General features: G+C 35.4%; 5 non-coding genes across 5 annotated transcripts; all 5 read right to left on the bottom strand.

Moving 5' to 3' along the window:
• Window positions 1–2274: 2274 nt before the first annotated feature.
• LOC131421392 (small nucleolar RNA SNORD113/SNORD114 family) lies at window positions 2275–2351 on the bottom strand. Its single transcript, XR_009223862.1, has one exon. It is a non-coding gene; the product is annotated as a small nucleolar RNA SNORD113/SNORD114 family (small nucleolar RNA).
• Window positions 2352–4369: 2018 nt separating this feature from the next.
• LOC131421325 (small nucleolar RNA SNORD113/SNORD114 family) lies at window positions 4370–4444 on the bottom strand. Its single transcript, XR_009223802.1, has one exon. It is a non-coding gene; the product is annotated as a small nucleolar RNA SNORD113/SNORD114 family (small nucleolar RNA).
• Window positions 4445–5731: 1287 nt separating this feature from the next.
• Window positions 5732–5809, bottom strand: LOC131421328 (small nucleolar RNA SNORD113/SNORD114 family). The gene has a single exon (XR_009223803.1). It is a non-coding gene; the product is annotated as a small nucleolar RNA SNORD113/SNORD114 family (small nucleolar RNA).
• A 2072-nt stretch (window positions 5810–7881) lies between these two features.
• LOC131421332 (small nucleolar RNA SNORD113/SNORD114 family) lies at window positions 7882–7955 on the bottom strand. Its single transcript, XR_009223806.1, has one exon. It is a non-coding gene; the product is annotated as a small nucleolar RNA SNORD113/SNORD114 family (small nucleolar RNA).
• A 6776-nt stretch (window positions 7956–14731) lies between these two features.
• Window positions 14732–14803, bottom strand: LOC131421335 (small nucleolar RNA SNORD113/SNORD114 family). Its single transcript, XR_009223809.1, has one exon. It is a non-coding gene; the product is annotated as a small nucleolar RNA SNORD113/SNORD114 family (small nucleolar RNA).
• Between the last annotated feature and the right edge of the window lie 5471 nt (window positions 14804–20274).

Below are 20274 nucleotides of genomic sequence, written 5' to 3'. Positions count from 1 at the left end.
TAGAACACAGACAATATGTTTCACCTTCTAAGGCTTCCACTAAACAGTTAATAGCCTGGATCTCTACCAATATGGAAATGCTTAAATCAACTGTGGTGCAGAAATAATATGAAATAGCAAACAGTTCTGAAAATTAATTAAACACCTTCCATCTTTTTAAAAAATTAATTTCAGTTGTGCTGAAATGGGTTAATTCTACTCCTTGGCCCGTAACACATTCCCACTATTGGTCCATACTTGGCGTTATTGGATTTTATTTTTGTGTATATAGCCTTTGGTTCTATTGAACTATTTCAGTGAGCACACATGAACAAACCATACAAACCAAGAAGAGAAACTTTGTTACTTACATTGCTGCTTACCCACAGAAGTAACAGTCAAGATCTTCATCAACCAACAATGACTGAATCCAATGTAGAGCATTCGTTCAGGAGGAAAAGGTAGATTTTTAAAAGAAGGAAAAGTGTAAATTTAGATTTTTAAGTAGAAGTTAGTTCTGCATTACTAGACTAATCATAAACATTGGTTTGTGTCACATTTTCATCATCAATCCAACGGTGGTATTCTTTTCATCTACTGACTTAACTTATAGTGTGAAACAATATAATGAAGACCTTTTAATCTAACACTCAACACAAGAACTCTAACTATTATTAATATCTGTCTATATGCCCCTACCAAAGAGCAAAAAGGCCAGGTAATTTTTTAATGGGGAAAACTTTTGCAAAATGGAATGAATTTAAATTCTTTTTTCACGAAACAATCTGACTAATGGGTCATGCTGTACTTCAATTCATGCATTTATCAATTAACTTATTTTATTCACTTTTTAAATAATTCTAAGGATAATTTAATTATCTACTCTCTTTTTCCTACAGAAAACACAAAATGGGAGAGCCATCTGCTACTTAAAACTAAATACCATTACGTGCAACTTTCTATCTCAGCACTGTCTGCACTGATGGAACTTTCTGCAGAGATGGAAATGTTCTCTTTTAGCACTGCCAAATATGGTAGCCACTGGACACATATGACTTGAATTGTGGCTTGTGTTCCTGAGGAATCAAATTTTTATTTTCTTTTTCTTGAGGAAGATTGGCCCTGCACTACCATCTGTTGCCCATCTTCCTCTTTTTCTTTTTTCTCCCCAAAGCCCCAGTACATAGTTGTGTATCATAGTTGTAGAGTTGTAGTTCTTTTATGTGGGATGCCACCTCAGCATGGCTTCATGAGCAGTGAGTAGGTCCACGCCCAGGATCCAAAACGGCAAACCCCAGGCTGTCGAAGCAGAACTCACAAACTTAACCACTACACCACTGGGCCGGCCCCTGAATTTTTATTTGCAATTAATTTGAATTTAAATGTTAATAGCAAGATGTGTTTAGAGAGTGAAGTCTACGTGATCCTTCCCTAAAGACACGAGGGCCTGGATCTTTTTTGTTTAGGTAGATTTCAAGAGAGTAGAACAGGATTAACCATGCTCCTTCATATATTATATATGCTCCTCACTGGCCCATGGCTTATGTTCTTTTAAATAATGGATTGACATATGAAATTATTCTTTTATTCACTTATAATAGCACCAATGCTGGTGAACCCTAAGGAAGAGGGACAAGAACCCTGAGTGACACTAAATCTATTCATTGGTTTATTACTCACAGATATCATCAAGAAAATGCGTTTATAATTTTCTCTTTAAACAAAAATCAATGAACACAGAGGATTTGTAATTACTATATTCACATTTTCAATGTCATGCTTAGACTTTTTCCATGTTTCAGTAACTAATCATTTGTATCTTATATTTTATTATTGATTATATTAAATTATTGTTTATTAGAATAATTTTATACTAATGTATTTATCATGATTTGTTATATTATTATTGAATATATTATATTAAGTATTATTATTATGCAACTATATAAATTTTTTGTCGCTTTTTAAAATAAGCCATGACACCAACTCATCAGTAACCCAGAACAACAACATTGATATTCACATATATCTGTGTATATATTCCCACAAGAGGACCAGCCTTCGTCTATTTTATGTGAACTCAAAGTTTCAGAACCATATTAATGATAAACCTTGTTTCATTAGCTCCTTTCATAATTGGATAAAGGGTTATCCCTCATCCTTATTTATACTTTATTTATTCATGCATTGATTTACTTAAAATAATAGAATCCATATTCATGAACAATGAAAGGTCAAGAATACAATCCTTGAATATTTCTAACTTACTCTGTAAGCACATTTCCCATAGATGCCATGGACCTCAGAGTTACAGACTGGGTTTAATCAAAATATTTTATTCAGATGCCCCACGCATACTCATCATTGATCCAGACTTAGTATTCTGTGCCTTCATTTAATATATTGTTCTTGAATTATTCATTGATTCATTAATAATAATACAATGTCCATGAATTAGGAAAATAAAACAAAGATCCTTGAAGATATGAATATGTCTGCGGAAGTGAACTTCTCACAGAGCTAGAGGGCTGGCCCTCATTGTGCAATGCACCTCAGCATTGCAAATATGAATTAATCCATTTCTTTGCATCATATCAATTCCATATTAGTCATTGGTCCATGCTTGGACCTCTTTGATTTAACATTCTTATTTTAAAGATGGTACAATGAACAACCATTTTATACCACAACTAAGAAAAAGGCAAAATTTTCCATTTTTTTACATTCTCCCCTTCAATGGGTTCATAGTCTACAACACTATCAATGGAGAAGTGTTTAAATCCACCATATAAAAATAAAATAGAATATTAAAATGTTCTGAAAATGATATAAATGCCTTTCATTTTTTTGACTTAAGGAATTCAGTCACGCTGAAATGGATTAATCATAATTCTGAATTCATACACATTTTAATCATTGGTCAACGCATGACCACCCTCGAATTGTTTGTGTATGTAGCCATTTATTCCTTCAAAACATCTCAGTGAATACCACGATGAAGCCCTCACGCAAGAACATGAACTTTGACTACTGCTTACATTGATCTCTTTTTACCCCAAGAGGTAAAAGGCAAGATCTTCACCACGAGATAATAATCAAATCTTGTAGGTTCTGTTCATTCTGAGGAGTAAAGAGCAAATTTTAAAAAGAATCAGTCTACATTTAGCAATTTTAAATGATCAATAATCAAGTACCCATAAACCTTGGTTTGCCTCCTATTCTCAACATTTGGAAAGAGAGAGCTCTACTTCATATTTATTAACTTGTACAATTTTTATTTTAAATAATATAATGAACACCATTAAATCCAGCAGTAAACAGAAGAAAAATAACTATAATTATTAGGAATATCTGTCTGTACTTGCTACTCGCAAAAATTTTGTTGAATTTTATTTGAGCGGAATTGGATACATGGGAGATTCAATTCATGGCACAATCTCACCAACGGTCCAAGCTTGACCCTACTTAATATATTTATTAATTCACTCACTAATTGCTTTATTTCAAGGGATTATAAGATCTTCCCTTCATTTTTCTAAAAGAATTCCAAAAAGTTTAAACAACCATCAAAACAGTACTGAAACACTATCATTTACATATGTCTATATGCAGCATTGGAAAGGCCTAGAATTCTGTCTTCCTACGGATATCAGTTGTGTAAAACATGATGAATCATGATCTTTACATCCAATTGCATGCTTTCTATTGATGCGTTGCTGGCCAACTTGAAAAAAAATTGATTGAGATATAAATGTATACATTTGTTCACTTATAATTATATTTCAATATATGTAAGCCCATCCACTACTAGGTAAGTATCTTGAATAATATTTACATTTGTCTTTTTGTCATTATCCAAAAGAATAGCAAAAAAATATATAGCAAACTGGCTCCTTTAATGTTCGTTTGCTTACAAAAAATTGCATGAAAAGATTGCATTAATCATAAGCGTGGCTGTATAAAACAGTTTCATCATTGCTCCATGCTCTCCTCCTCAATTACATAGTTCGTTCAATCAACTATTTAGGCAAATGTATTTCCCTTTCCTTAATAAAATGATCAATCGGCAATCAGTCCCAACACAGAACAAAAACATTGACTCTAATGTACAGATGACCATATGCTCCTTACCAAAGTGGTAAGAGCTTTGACTGTTAATTTATTGGGACTAAGAATCTCAAAATTGTTTTAATAATTATCCCTGTTTCATTACATGCCTTAAAAAGTAGTGCACAGCTATCTCTCTTATTCTTCACTCATTGATATATTTCCTTATGTGTGGGCCAATTTTATTATAATAATGCAATTCATACCCCAAACCACAAAAACCCAAGAATAAGGTACTATAGGCTCATTTCCCACCAAGAGAATAATGAGGTGTCTCTTTGTAATGGACCTCAGAGATGCAGATGGGTATAATCAAAATTCTTGTTTCAGAAACCCCATGACTCTCATCACTGGTCCATGCTAGGAAATTATTTTCACTTATTGATTAATTTTCTGATTCACAAATAATACAATGACAAAATCCCAAAAACAAGATCCTTGAATTTTAGGCACTTGTTCCTCCAAGCTAATAGACTACACTTCTTTTGTAAGGGCTCTCAAACCTGCACAGGTGGATGGGTCCATATCCCTGCTTTGTATTAAACCCCCATTCAGTGTTGCTGTCTGTGTGGCCTGCTTTCATTTAATTCATCCACCTGTCAGAGATGATTCAATGAAAAATAATGAAACCACCGTCTTCAATCACCTCTGGGATGCACCCAGAGAGTTATCAGCCAGCTCTATCCATATGGGAATGCTAAATAAACCATGGCAGAAAATAAAGAATAATATTAAACAGCTCTGAGAATAAATTAAATATCTTCTATCAAAATTACCTCAGTTGTGTTGATTTAGATTAAACATAGTTTTTGTTTTATAACACATTCCCATCATTGGTCCCTACCTGGAGTGTTTTATTTATTTCACTATGGAGTAGACAATTATTACTTTGAAATGCTTCAGCTAACACCAAAGAACAAATTATCCAAACAAGGAATGTAAAATAAGAGACTTACTTGTATTTGTCTTTATGTTCCTTGCTCACAATAACAATTCTTCATTAAATGATTAAATCAGCTGTCCTATGTTCACTCTGGGGAGGAAAAAGCAGATTGGGACTAGATTTAGATTTTTTTGTAATGGTTGTTAGTCAGACAGAACTAGATAACAATAAACCTTGGTTAAAAAATGCAAGTTTTTATTAATCCAGGATCAAATTCTTAGTTATAAATAATATAATAAACACTATTAAGTGCACCCTAGTTCAAGATAAGATCTATAATGATTACAAATATCCCCCTACATGAAGTAGATGGTCCTTAATAGACTACTGACTGATGCAAACACTTTCCCTTTCCTAACAGAAAAAAAACCCTAGCAAACTACAAAGACTCAAAATGTTGCCTTTTAACTACAGATACTAATATGCTCCATATGAAAGAGGATTACAGATTAAACCTGTTCGTTTACTTCAGAATTATATTAATATTAGTACTTGTTTTATTGTATTTTACTAATCGTTCCACAAGTAGGCCTCTCAGTCCTTCATGTATACATTTCTTTCTTTATTCATGCATTGATTCACTTGAAATAAAACAATCTATATCCATGAACCATAAAAGCCCAGGAACAAGTTTATTGAATTTTCCTAACTTCTACTGTTAGCTAATTTCTGCAGAGAATATTGACTGGTTCTCTTTCTGTAATGGACCTCAGAGTTACACAGAGGGCTCCATCAAAGGTGTTGATTCAGATACCTCTACCAATACTCATCATTGATCCAGGCATGGCTTTCTATTTCTTCATTCGTTTATGCCTTCTTGAACTGATTCATTCATTCACGGATTCATGAATAATAATTACATAATCAATAACCTTTAATGACACAAAACTGAGAACAAAAGCCTTAAATACAACCAAGACCTCTTCCTTGCCCCTGTTAACCCAGAGCAAATAGACTCAATCTCTTTTCACAAGGAACCTCTGTTTTGCACATAGAGATTCATCAGCACCCTTGCTTCACATCAATCCCCAACTTAGGACTGGAGGTCTGCCTGCTCCTCTTTCAGTGGATTTGTTCCTATATTAAAGCTAGTGTCATCAACAACCATAAACCTAGCATTTAAGCCCACAATTGACAAAACTGACATCTGCCATCTTCCGAGGTACTCCAGCCTCAAAGAGTTAACAACTGCAATCTTTATCAAGGAAGGAATGCATTAAGCAAATGCGACAAGAACATTAAACTGGAAGTTAAACCGCTCTGAAAATATGTGTAATGCCCTCCATCTCTTTTGATCATCTTTGGAGGACCAACTAATGGTCCTTAGCTGGCGAAGTCAAAGTAATCATAAATTTTAGTTCATGACACACTTCAGTCATGGGCTTATGATTGACATTCCTTAATTTCATGTATTATTTAACTGTTTATTTTATTGAAATAATTTTATTGAATATTATCCAGTGAATATCCCCTATCTAAGCCTAGAACACCACCACTGGTGTTTACTTACATCAGTCTTTCTGCCCCTTAGTCCCAGAAGTAACAGCCAGGGTCTACACAATTAGAGAATGATTAAATCAGCTCTGTGGCGTTCCTTCTATAAAGGAAAACAAAAAGCCTATTTTTAAAAACAATGGAGACAGAGTTAGATTTTTTAAGTTGAAATTTGTCAGGAGGACTAGATTAATCATAAACTCTACTTCATATCACATTCTCATCATTTTCCCAAGAGCGGCACTCTTTTATTTATTTAAATTTTACTATTAAACAATATGAATATCATTGAACTCACAGCTCAATTCAAAATAAAAACTATAACAATTAGAGACATCTGACTTCATTTGCTACCCATATAGGGACAGCCAAGATCATCTTTCTGTTGGACTTATTTGTGCAGAATTGGACAAATTTAATTTGTTTCATGATGCAATCTCACCAATTCTCTACTATACATATTTATGGATTTACAAATTCACTCAGTTACTCATTTGTTTTTATTATTCAGGGAATAATAATACCATATCCTCATTTTTCTAAAGAAAACTCAAAATGGTTAAACACCAACCCAGAACCAAATTACTATAACTTGGAAAGGTCCAGGGGCAACTTTCAAAAAATTGAAGAGACTAGAATATCTGTCGTTGGAAAACAAGACAAATCAGTATCCTCATATTACAACATGTGCCCTAATTGGTTCATGGTTTGCTGAATTTTAAAAAACAGATTGAGATAATTATACCTTCTTTCTCTTATACAAAGACACCAATATTTGTGATCTTATCCACTGGACAGGAATAATGAAGGAAATTTATGTCTGTCCATAGTCATTGACATCAAGAATAACAGACGTGCTTCTTTTTTATTGTTTTAATAAAAATCAGTAAAAAAGGATTGGATTAATTATGAGTGTTGTCATATAAATCATTCTTATCATTGGTCTCTGCTTGGCTCTCAATTATGTGGTTATTTAACCAACTATTTATGTGAGTCAGGGCGTTTCCATTTCCTTAATAGAACAATCAGTCAGCAACCCACCACCAACACAGAACAAAAACTCTGACTGTTATGTACAAATGACCTCATACTCCTTTCTAGAGTAGTAAAAGCCTTTACTATTAATTTATTAGAAGTCAGAGTCTCAGGTAGATTTTAATAATAATCCATGTGTCATTACATTCCTTAATAATAGGTGCATGACTTGTCCTCTTTTTTTCATTCATTGATACATTTTATTTATTTGCAGGCTGATTTTATAATAAAAATACAATGCATCCACAAGAACCACAGAAGCCCAAGCACCGGGTACCATGGGCTCATTTCCCACAGAGGGAACACTCACGTGTCTCTCTGTAATGGACCTCAGAGTTGATATGGGTTTAATCAAAGCTCCTGTTTCAGATACCCCATGGTACTCATCATTGGTCCAGGCACGTCTTCCTTCCTTTATATCTTCATTTATTTGTTTATTCATTGATCCATTAATAACAATACAATCGTAAAAATTCCAGGAACAAGATCTTCCCATTAGTGGCTCTTTCCCCATAGAGCGAATAGACTAGATCTCCTTTTATAATGGACCTCAGAGAACATGTGTGATCAATTAGCATCCACGCTTCAGGCCAAATGCACCATTGGTCTTTCTGTGGCTTTCTTTTATTTAATTTGCCCATGTTTTAAAGATGGGTCAATCAAAAATGAGAAAACCACCATCTTTAATCACTTCTCAAACACAATGTCTTCCATTTTCTTACGAGCCGCTACACAAACAGTTATCAGCCAAGACTACACCAATATGAAAATGTTTAAGTAATTAGTGGAGAAAAATAAAATGTAATATTAAATAGTTTTGAAAATGAATGAAATGACTACTATCTTTTTTTAATCACCTCAGTTGTGCCAAATTAGATTAAACATAATTTTTGATTAGTAACATATTCCCATCACTGGTCCATAGTTGGGGAATTTCATGTCTTATACAGACATTTATTCTTCTCAAATACCACTAAGCACTCATGAACAAAGCATCCCAACCAAGGTTGGGAACTTCGAGTGGGACTTACATTTGTATCTATGTTCTTTACCCACAGAGCTAAGTGCCAAGATACTGTTTCTCAGAAAATGAATAAGTCCACTGTCCTGTGGTCATTCTGTGGAGGAAAAAGCAGAATTAACCTAGATTTTTAATGTGTCTTAATTATCTGAAACTAGATAGTAATAAACTTTGGTCCTTTTTAATTAGTATAGTATTTTACTTTTACTTTTAAATAATGTAATAGCCACTGGTGAATCTACCACACAAGAATAAGAACAATATCTATCAAAAATATTTTTATATTTTAACAGTTTTTTTAATCATTATTATTTTATTTTATTTTTTTGCTGAGGAAGATTCGCCCTGAGCTAACATCTGTGCCAATCTTCCTCTATTTTCTATGTGGGTCGCCACCACAGCATGGCTGCCGACGAGTGGTGTAGGTCCATGTCTGGGAACCAAACCCGGGCCGCCAAAGCAGAGTGCACCGAACTTAACCACTAGATCATGAGGCCAGCCCTCAGAGTTTTAACAGAATAAAAGAATATTTTAATGAATGTTACTTTTGCAGAATTGGGTACATTTAAATCCTAATTTCACATTCTCAGTGATGACTCATGCTTGATTCTATTTTATATGTTCATTTATTCACTCGATGTTCATTTATTTAATCATGGGATGATTTGACCATACACTCATTATACAAAGAAGGTCAAAATGGCAAACCAATGAGGAATCCAGAACAGAAATACTATTATATGCAATGATCTACATGTACCTTATCAAAATTGGGGGTGGGCTAGGAATTTTTTCTTTCTATAAACATCAAAAGTGAAAACTCAAATTAATAATTATCATTGTCTCCTAAGACATGGTCCTCACTGATGTGTGCTTTGTCTTATTTTAAATAATTAAAATAGGATTTTATTCACTCACTCAATTATAACAATACGTCAATATCTATGAATGCAAAGACACTAGCAATAAATCCTGAATGATACTAACATCCATCCCTCTACTTGGTTAGTCACAGAAATAAATGACTAGATCATTTTTGAGTTGTTAATAAAATTTAGTGAATATAATCTGATCAATCCTAACACTTCTCATATGACACATTGTCAACATGTGTCTATACTTGCTTTTCATTCAATGAGATATATTCTTAATTAATTATCTATTTATGTAAATATTACCTGTTTCCTAAAAGAAAAAAAAAATGGATGCAGCAAAAGCAGTCCTTGGAGGGAAATTTATAGCACTAAATGCACATATTAGAAAAGAAGACCTAAGTGTCTGTTGACAGATGAATGAACAAAGAAATTGTGGCAAATATACAGTGGAATATTACTAAGCCTTAAAAAAGGAGATCCCATCATTTGCAACAAAGTAGGTGAACCTGGAGGACATTATGCTAAGCAAAATAAGGCAGACACAGAAACAAAAGTACTGCATGATCTCACTTATAGGTGGAATCTAAAATAGTCAATTTCATAGAGGCAGAGAGTAGAATGATGGTTACCAGGAGTGGGGAGGTGGAGGAAATAGAGAGATATTAGTGAGAGACTAAGGTACAAAGTTGTAGTTATGTGGGATGAATAAGTTCTAGAGATCTAATGTACAGCATAATAACTATAGTTAATAATATCATGTTGTATACTGGAAATTTGCTAAGAGAGTAGATTTCAGGTGCTCTTATCACAAAAACAAAAACATGATAACTATGAGGAGATTAATATGTTAATTAGTTTGACTGTAGTAATAATTTCACTATGTATATGTATAAGAAAACATCATGTTGTCTACCTTAAATATATACAATTTTTATTTAAAGAAAAGAAGAAAGATCTAAAATCAGTGATCTAAGTTTCTACTTTAGGAAACTAGAAAAAGAAGAACAAATTAAATCCAAAATAAGCAGAAGAAAAGAAATAATAAAAATTATAGCAAAGGGGCCGGCCCCTGGTGGCATAGTGGTTAAGTTCACACGCTCTGCTTCAGTGGCCTGGGGTTCACGAGTTCGGATCCCAGGAGCGGACCTCATCAAACCATGCTGTGGAGGCATCCCACATACAAAACAGAGGAAGACTGGCACAGATGTTAGCTCAGGGCCAATCTTCTTCACCAAAAAAAAATTAAAGCAGAAATCAATGAAACTGAAAACAGGAAATTAACAGAGAAAAATCAATGAAACCGAAAGCTGGTTCTTTGAAAAAATCATAAGCCTCTAGCCAGGCTAAGGAAAAAAAGAGAGAAGGTACAAACTGTAATATCAGAAATGAAAGAGGGGCCCTCATACAAATCCCATGGACATTAAAAGAAAAATCAAGGAATACTATGAAGTATTCTATGCCCACAAATTGATAACCTAGATGAAATAGACCAATTTTTTGAAAGACAAAATTTTCCAAAATTCTTACAAGAAGAAATAGACAATATTAATAGGCCTATATACATTAAAGAAATTGAATCAATAATTAATAACCTTCGAACACAGAAAGCACCAGGCCTAGGAAGGTTCACTGGTGAATTCTACCTAATATTTAAGGGGGAAACTATACCGATTCTCTAAAATCTCTTTCAGAAGATAGAGGCAGAGCATATACTTCCTAACTCACTCTATGAGGCCAGCATTACCCTAATACTGAACCCAGACAAAGACATTACAAGAAAAGAAAACCACAGAATAATATCTCTCATGAACATAGATGTAAAAATCCTCAATAAAATATGAACAAATCAAAGCCAATGATGTATAAAAAGAAATATACCATGACCAACTGGAATTTACCCCAAGTATGCAAGGCTGATTCAACATTCAAAAATCAGTTAATGTAATTCATCACATCAACAGGCTAAAGAAGAAAAATCACCTGATCATATCAATAGATGCAGAAAATTTGACAAAATTCAACAACCATTCATGATAAAAACTCTCAGTATGGGGCTGGCCCAGTGGCGCAAGCGGTTAAGTGCGCACGCTCTGCTGCAGTAGCCCGGGGTTCGCCGGTTCGGATCCTGGGCCCGCACCGATGCACTGCTTGTCAAGCCATGCTGTGGCAGCGTCCCATATAAAATAGAGGAAGATGCGCATGGATGTTAGCCCAGGGCCAGTCTTCCTCAGCAAAAAAAGAGGAGGATTGGCAGATGTTAGCTCAGGGCCGATCTTCCTCAAAAAAAAAAAAACCCTCAGTAGACTAGGAATAGAGAGGAATCTCCCCAACTTGACAAAGAATATCTACAAAAAAACTACAGCTGACATCACAATGAGACTAGAAGATCCCACTAAGATCAGGAACAAGGCAAGAATGCTCCCTCTCACCACTCCTTTTCAGCATTGTACTGGAAGTTATAGCTAATGCAGTAAGGCAAGAAAAGGAAATAAAAGGTATACTATCGGTGAAGGAAGAAATTAAACTGTCTGTTCACAGCTGGCATGGTCATCTATGTAGAAGATTTGAAAGAATCAACCAAAAAACTCCTGGAACTAAGAAGAGATTATAGCAAAATTGCAGGATACAATGTCAATATATATAAGTCAATTGCTTTCCTATATACCAGCAACGAACAAGTGGAATCTGAAATGTAAAAAGATACAATTTACATAGTACATATTTACATTAGCAACCAAAAAATGAAATACTTACGTATAAGTCAAATAAAACATGTATAAGAACTATATGAGAAAAACTACAAAACTATGAGGAAAGCAATCAAAGAATAAATAGAGAGGTATTCCATATTCATGGATAGGAAGACTCAATATTGTCAAGATATCAGGTCTTTCCAACTTGATCTATAGATTCAATGCAATACCCATCAAAATCCCAGTAATTTATTTTGTATATGTAGAAAAACTGATCCTAAAGTTTATACGGATAGGCAAAAGACCCAAAATAGTTAACACAATATTGAAGAAAAACAAAGTTGAAGGATTGGCATTATCTGACTTTAAGACTTACTATAAAGCTACTGTAATCAAGACAGTGTCCTATTAGCAAAAGAACAGACAAAGAGATCCATAGAATAGAATAGCAAGCCCAGAAATAGGCCTACATAAAGATAGTCAGCTGATCTTTGACAAAGAAGCAAAGGCAATACAATGCAGCAAAGACAGTCTTTTCAACAAATGGTAATGGAACAACTGGACATCCATATGCAAAAAAAGGAACCTAGACACAGGCCTTATACACTTCACAAAAATTAACTCAAAATGGTTCATAGACTGAAATGTAAAATGTAAAACTATAAAAATCCTAGAAAATAACTAGGAGAAAATCTAGATGACCCTGGGTTTGGCGATGACTTTTTATATACAACACTAAAGACACAATACATAAGAGAAATAATTGGTAAGCTGGACTTCATTAAAATTAAAAGTTTCTGCTCTGTGAAGAAACTGTCAAGAGAACAAAATACAAGCCACAGACTAGGAGAAAATATTTGCAAATACATATCCAATAAAGGACAGCTATCCAAAATATATAAAGAACTCTTAAAAATCAACAATAAGAGGGGCCGGCCCGGTGGCGCAAGCGGTTAAGTGCGCGCGTTCCGCTGCGGCGGCCCGGGGTTCGCTGGTTCGGATCCCGGGCGTGCACCGACGCACTGCTTGGCGAGCCATGCTGTGGCGGCGTCCCATATAAAGTGGAGGAAGATGGGCACAGATGTTAGCCCAGGGCCGTCTTCCTCAGCAAAAAAAAAAAAGAGGAGGATTGGCGGATGTTAGCGCAGGGCTGATCTCCTCACAAAAAAAAAAAAAAAAAAATCAACAATAAGAAAACAAACAACCCAAGTAAAAAATGAGCCAAAGACTTTAACAGACACCTCACCAAAGAAGATATACAGATGGCAAATAAATATATGAAAAGATGCTCCACATCTTATGTCATTTGGGAAACACAAATTAAAACAACAATGAGATCCCACTACACAACTATTAGCATGGCCAAAATCCAGAACACTGACAACACCAAATGCTGGTGAGGATGTGGAGCAACAGGCACTCTCACTCACTGCTGGTGGGGATGCAAAATGGTACAATTACTTTGGAAGACAATTTGGCAGTTTCGTACAAAACTAAACATACTCTTACTATACAATCCAGCAATTGCACTCCTTGGTATTTACCCAAAGGAGCTGAAAACTTAAGTCCACACAAAAACCTGCACATGGATGTTTACGGCAGTTTTATTCATAATCGCCAAAACTTGGAAGCAACCAAGGCATCCTTCACTAGGTGAATGGATAAACTGTGGTCCATCCAGACAATGGAATATTATTTGGCACTACCAAGAAATGAGCTATCAAGCCATGAAAAGGTACGGAGGAAACTTAAATGCATATACTAAGTGAAAGAGGACAATATGAAAAGGCTACAAACTGTATGATTCCAACTATATGACATTCTGGAAAAGGCAAAACTAGAGTGACAGTAAAAGGATCAGGAGTTGCCAGAGGTTAGATGGAAGAGAGGGATAAATAGGCAAAGCACAGAGGAATTTTAGGGCAGAGAAATATTCTGTATGAAATTATAATAGTGGATACATGTCATTATACACTTATCCAAAGCCATTGAATATACAATCAAGAGTGAACCCTAATGTAAACCATGGACTCTGAGTGATAATGATGTCAAAATAGGTTCATCAGTCATAACACATGTATCACTCTGGTGGGGGATGTTGATAGTGGGGGAGGCTATGCATGTGTGGGGGAAGAGAGATTATGGGAAATATCTACATTCCACTCAATTTCGCCATGAACCTAAAACTGCTGTAAAAAACAAAGTCTTTTAAAAAAGGAGGCAACATTTTAAAACAAACAAAAAATCTGTTACCAAACAACAGCAACATTGACTCTTACATACAGTTATCTTCTAATGTTCCTTACCCAAAAGCATAAGAATTTATTTTACTGGAATTCAGCACTTCCAAATTGTATTAGTCCTGTTCCCTATTTCATTACATACTCTCATAACTGGTCCAATCAAGGCCCTCCTTGTCTTCGTTCATTTACATATTTTATTCTTGTATTCACACACTGATTTACTTACAAAAATATAATCTATACTCAAGAACCTCAACAGACCAAGAACAAGATCTGACTTTTCCTAACTTTTGCTATATGGTCCTTTCCCTCAGAAATAACAGGGTAATTTTCTTTTCCTAATGGATCTCAGAATTATAGGGCTTAATCAAAATTCTTGATTCAGACACCAGAGGATACTCATCATTGGTCTAGGCTGGGCACTCTTTTACTTCATTCATTTTCACCTTTGTTTTATTGATTCATTCACTGATTCACTCACAATAACAAAATCAACACACAAAAATCCCAAAATCCCAACAATAAGAACCTTGAAATTGCTAAGATCAACAGATGAATCTCAAAGTCACATACATGGATTATTAACTTCGTTGCTTCTTAGAAATCCTGTACTCATCACTGATCCATGCTTCCTCCTTTTTGTTTAATTTATACACATTTTAAATATGGTAAAATAAATGACCACAAACCCATCATCTTACTCCACAATAAGAACACTGACAATATCAACCATCTTCTTATGTGCTCCCCTTAAAGAGGCGAAAGCTTAGGTCGCTTGAGGAAATTTAAATTAGCTATGGTGCAAAAATAAAATGGAATAGCAATCAACTCTGAGAGCGATGGAAATGTCCTCCATCTTATTCTTTGAACAGTCTCACTTGCGTTGAATTGGAATGATCTAATTTTGGTTTTGTTCATAATACGTTCCTATCATTGGTCAATGCATGGTGTTTTTTTATTTTCTTTAAATATGTACCCATTTATTTCTCTGAAATGATAAAACCCATGAACAAACCCCCCCAAATCAAGAACATGAACTTTGATTAATACTTAGATCTGTTTCAGCACTTTTTACCCACAGAAATGACAGCCAAGATTTTTACCAATGGAGAATAATTACGTCAGGTATGGTGTACCCACTGGGTGGAGTAAAAGCAGATTTTACAAAGAATATAAGAGTCTGCATTTAAATTTTTTAAGGGATATTAGTAGGCCTGTACTAGATTAATCATAAACTTTGATTCATGCCACATTTTAATCAATGGTCCAAGAACGGCCTGGCCTTTATTGTCTTATCTAACACCCAACATAAGAATAAGAGATGACTATTATAAGTATCCCTCTATGTACTCTCTACCCACATGGTAAGAATCTAGAACATTTTTCCTAATAATGGATGTCACTTGTGCGGGACTGGATAAATTTAAATACTTTTTTCATGGCACATTTTCACCAATGGTCCAAGCTAGACCCCACTTTATGTATTTATTTATTCATTCATTGCTTTATTTATTCATTTATCTTTGTACATCAGCTAATTTGAATAATTTGAATATCAGTTTACTTTCCAGAGAAAACACAATACGACCAACCCATCAAAACCCAAATGGCAATACAATTAAATGCAACTATACATATGAACCTGACCCAAAGTGGGGAGGGCGGAGTTTGTGTGTTTCTTTCTTTATCTGAGTATCAGTTAGGTACAACAGGACAAACAATTCACGTTGCTTTTTAACACATGCTCCTCATTGGCCCATGCTTTACCCCAGTGGTTCTCAGGGGGGGCAATGTTGCCCCAGGGGATATTTGTCAATGTCTGGAGACACTTTTGATTGTCGCAGCTGGGAGAGGAAGGTCAATTTTGGCATCTAGTGAGCAGAGGCAGTGAAGTTACTAAAGATCCTGCAGTGTACAGGACAGCCTGCCACAACAATGAATTATCCAGCCCCAAATGTCAATAGTGTGAGGTTGAGAAATCCTGCTCCAGCCTCTCAAAATAATTGGTTGCGAGATAGATGTATTTATACATTCACTCATAATATCATCCACATCTGTGAATATACAAACGGGATTAGAGATTTGAATGGTATTAACAGCTGTTCATGTGCTCATTACTCCCAGATATAACCAACTAGGTCCTATTTTCTTGTTTTCAATAAGCAACCAGCACTTCCCCAACTATGCAGAGCAACAACAACATTGATTTCTAGGTACTTATCTCTATATGCTCCTTATTCAAACAGGTAGCAGATTTAAGCAATTTATGTTGGAACTGAGTGCTTCAGAAATGTATTAATAACCATAAATACATCACACACTCTCATAATTGGGGCACATATGGCTCTCCTGTCCTCATTTATCTATTTGTTTATTTATTCATTTATTAATTCACTTATAGTAATACAATCAGGACCTATGAACCTTAATAGCCTAAGAGCAAAATCCTGAATATTACTAACTTCTGCTGTGAGCTCATTTACCATATAAGCATTAACTAGGTCTCTGGCCTCAGAGTCGTAGGGTTTAATCTAAATCATTGATTCAGATACCCGAGGATATTCATTACTGGTCTAAACTTGGCACCCTTTACTTCATTCATTCATACCTTCATTTATTGATTCCCTCATTAAGTCACTAATAATTATAAAGTCAATATACATGAATCAAAAAAACCTAAAACAAGATCCTAGAATATTACTAAGCTGTATCTATAGGCTTGTTTTCCATAAAACTAAGAGACTACATCTTTTTCGCGATGGGTCTCAGCATTATACGTATAGATTTTCAGCTTCCTTGCTTCACATCAATCCCGTATTTATACTTTGTCCATGCTTGCCATTCTTTTATTTAATTTTTCCATGTTTTAAAGATGGTATACGTGGTAGTCAGCCTCCAAGATGGCTCCCAACAATTTATGACTACTGGTATTCATAGCTCACATTAAATTATGCCTGGCCTCTATGACCAAAAAAGAATTCTGCGGAAGTGATGGTGTATGACTTGTGAGTCTAGGTTATAAATACTTTGAGGCTTCCTCCTTCCTCATTCTTGGATTGATTGCTCTAGGGGAAGTCAGCTGTCATGCTGTGAGGATACTCAAGCAGCCCTGAGGAGAGGTCCATGGAGGAAGAAATTGTGGCCTCCCACCAATAACCAGCACCAACTTTCTGCCCATGTGAGTGAGCCATGGAAGCAGCTCCTCCAGCCCCAGTCAAGCTTTCAGATGCCTGCAATTCTACCTGACATCTTGACTACAACCTCACAAGAGACCCTAAGCCAAAACTACCTACTAAGTTTCTCCTGGATTCCTGCCCCATAGAAACTGTGACAGTTAACAAATGCTTCTTGCTGTTGTAAGCCATTAAATTGTAGGGTAATTTGTTACACAGCAATAGATAACTGATACAAGACAACAATCAACCACCACCATCATATCTCACAATGAGGACACTGATACTATCTTCCTTCTTCATATCTGCTCCCTTCTCAAGGAGTTAATGCCTAGCTCTTTATCACTGAAGAAATGTTTAAGTTAACCATGGTACAAAATAAAATATAATACTAAAAATTCTGAAAATGAATAAAAGTCCTCCATCATTTTTAATGGACCTCAGTTGCACTGAACTGAATTAATTGTAAACAATGGATAATTTCCATCATTGGTCCCTGCATGGCATCCTTTGACTTTATTTATGTATTTAGTATTTATTTCTTTGACATAATGTCATGATGAACAAACTACCTAAACCAAGGACACAAATTTTGAACATTATCTACTACAGCCTCTAAGCTCCTTGCCCACAGAGGTGAATACTAAAATCTTTATTACTATTGAATAATTAAATCAGCTATGGTGTTTTTATTCTATGAAATAAAATGTACATTTTATAAGGAATGGAACAGCATAGACAACTTTTTTTTAATGGACTGGAGTCACGAAGTACTAGATCAACCATAAACCTTGGTTCCTATCATTTTCTAATTATTGACTCAAGAATGACCTACTCTCTATGCATTGACTTATTTAGTGTTTAATTTTTAATTAATGTAGTGAACACTACTAATAAATGTAACTAGGACTACTATCCATCTAACCCCTAACCACATCGTACCCCCTAACCACATAGTTCACACCTCATTAATCTTTTTTAAGGGACCATATTCGTGCATTGCTTAGAGTATGCCATGAAGCATTGGTCCAAGATTTACCCTATTTTGTACATTTACTGACTCATTCATGTTATTCTGTTATTTAATTAGTCAAAGAATAATTTAACCATTTATTCATTTTTAAAAGAAAAAGAGTAAAACCCACCAGTAATGCAAAATTGAAATACCATTTCATGCAGCAGCTGATAACGCACTTTGTCCAAAGTGGGATAAGTCTAGATTTCTCTTTTTTCATCTAAAATGATTTGGTCATTATCTTTGTTTCATGACACTTTTTCCTCACTGACCCATGCTCTGTCTTCTTTTATTTTTATTTTATTTATTTTTTTGTGTGTGTGTGAGGAAGATCAGCCCTGAGCTAACATCCATGCCAATCCTCCTCTTTTTGCTGAGGAAGACCGGCCCTGAGCTAACATCTGTTGCCAATCCTCCTCCTTTTTTTTTTTCCCCTTTTTCTCCCCAAAGCCCCAGTAGATAGTTGTATGTCATAGTTGCACATCCTGCTAGTTGCTGTATGTGGGACGCGGCCTCAGCATGGCTGGACAAGCGGTGCATCAGTGCACGCCTGGGGTTCTGAACCCGGGCTGCCAGCAGCGGACCGCATGCAGGTAACCACTACGCCACAGGGCCGGCCCCTATTTTATTTTATTTATTTATTTTTTTAACATCCATGCCAGACCTCCTCTTTTTGCTGAGGAAGATTGGCCCTGGGCTAACATCCATGCCCATCTTCTTCTACTTTATGTGGGACGGCGCCTCAGCATGACCCGACAAGCAGTGCGTCAGTGCGCGCCCGGGATCCGAACCAGGGCCACCAACAGCGGAGCGTGCGCACTTAACCGCTACACCACGGGGCCGGCCCACTGTCTTCTTTTAAATAATCGACCAAAATACAAACTCATTCATTTATTCACATTTAACAATACATTCAAAATACCTGCAAGCCAAGACACTGGACAAGAACTAGTATCTGTCCACAAGCTCATTGTCCACAGATACAACCTGCTAGGTTCTTTTTTGCTTTTTTAAGCAATAGTCAGCGAAGAGAATTGTTTGAGCATACCTACTATCATATTCTCAGTATTAGTCCACGATTGGCCTTCTTTTAATTAGGCACTCACTTAAACAATTATTTTTAATGTAAATAATTTGTTCCTTTTTCTAAATAAAACCAACAACCAGATACCCACCACCAAACCCAAACAACAATATGGACTCTCATGCAATGGGATATACCCTTTACGGAAAACAGTAATGGAGACTTGATCCATTTAGCTTATGAAACTCAGTGCTTCAGGAAACAATATAATTAATAATAATCCCTATTTCAGTGCAGACTCTCATAACTGGTCATCATTCATTTCCACAGCTTTACTTATTCTTGCATTGCTCCACTTATAATACATTTCACAAACATTAAGAACCACAGCCCAAGAAGCACATCTTTGACGACTCCTAACTTTTGCTGTAGGCCCCTCCCCCACAGAGGAAATAACTAGATTTCTTTTTTCTAATGAACCTCAAAGTTAGAGTTTAATTAAAGTCTTTGGTTTATACATCTGGGAATACTCATCATTGATCTCCACTTGACATCTTTTTCTTCCTTTATTTAGACATTGTTTATTCCTTTATTCACTGATTCAATAATAATATTACAATCAATTCTCATGAATCAAAAAGCCCAAGAGCAACACCCTCGAATATCACTAGT

The sequence above is a fragment of the Diceros bicornis genome, chromosome 24 (assembly GCF_020826845.1).
Source record: "Diceros bicornis minor isolate mBicDic1 chromosome 24, mDicBic1.mat.cur, whole genome shotgun sequence".
NCBI classification, from domain to species: Eukaryota; Metazoa; Chordata; class Mammalia; order Perissodactyla; family Rhinocerotidae; genus Diceros; species Diceros bicornis.
The sequence above is the reverse complement of the archived record's forward strand: the minus strand, read 5'-3'. Positions and strand labels throughout refer to the sequence as shown.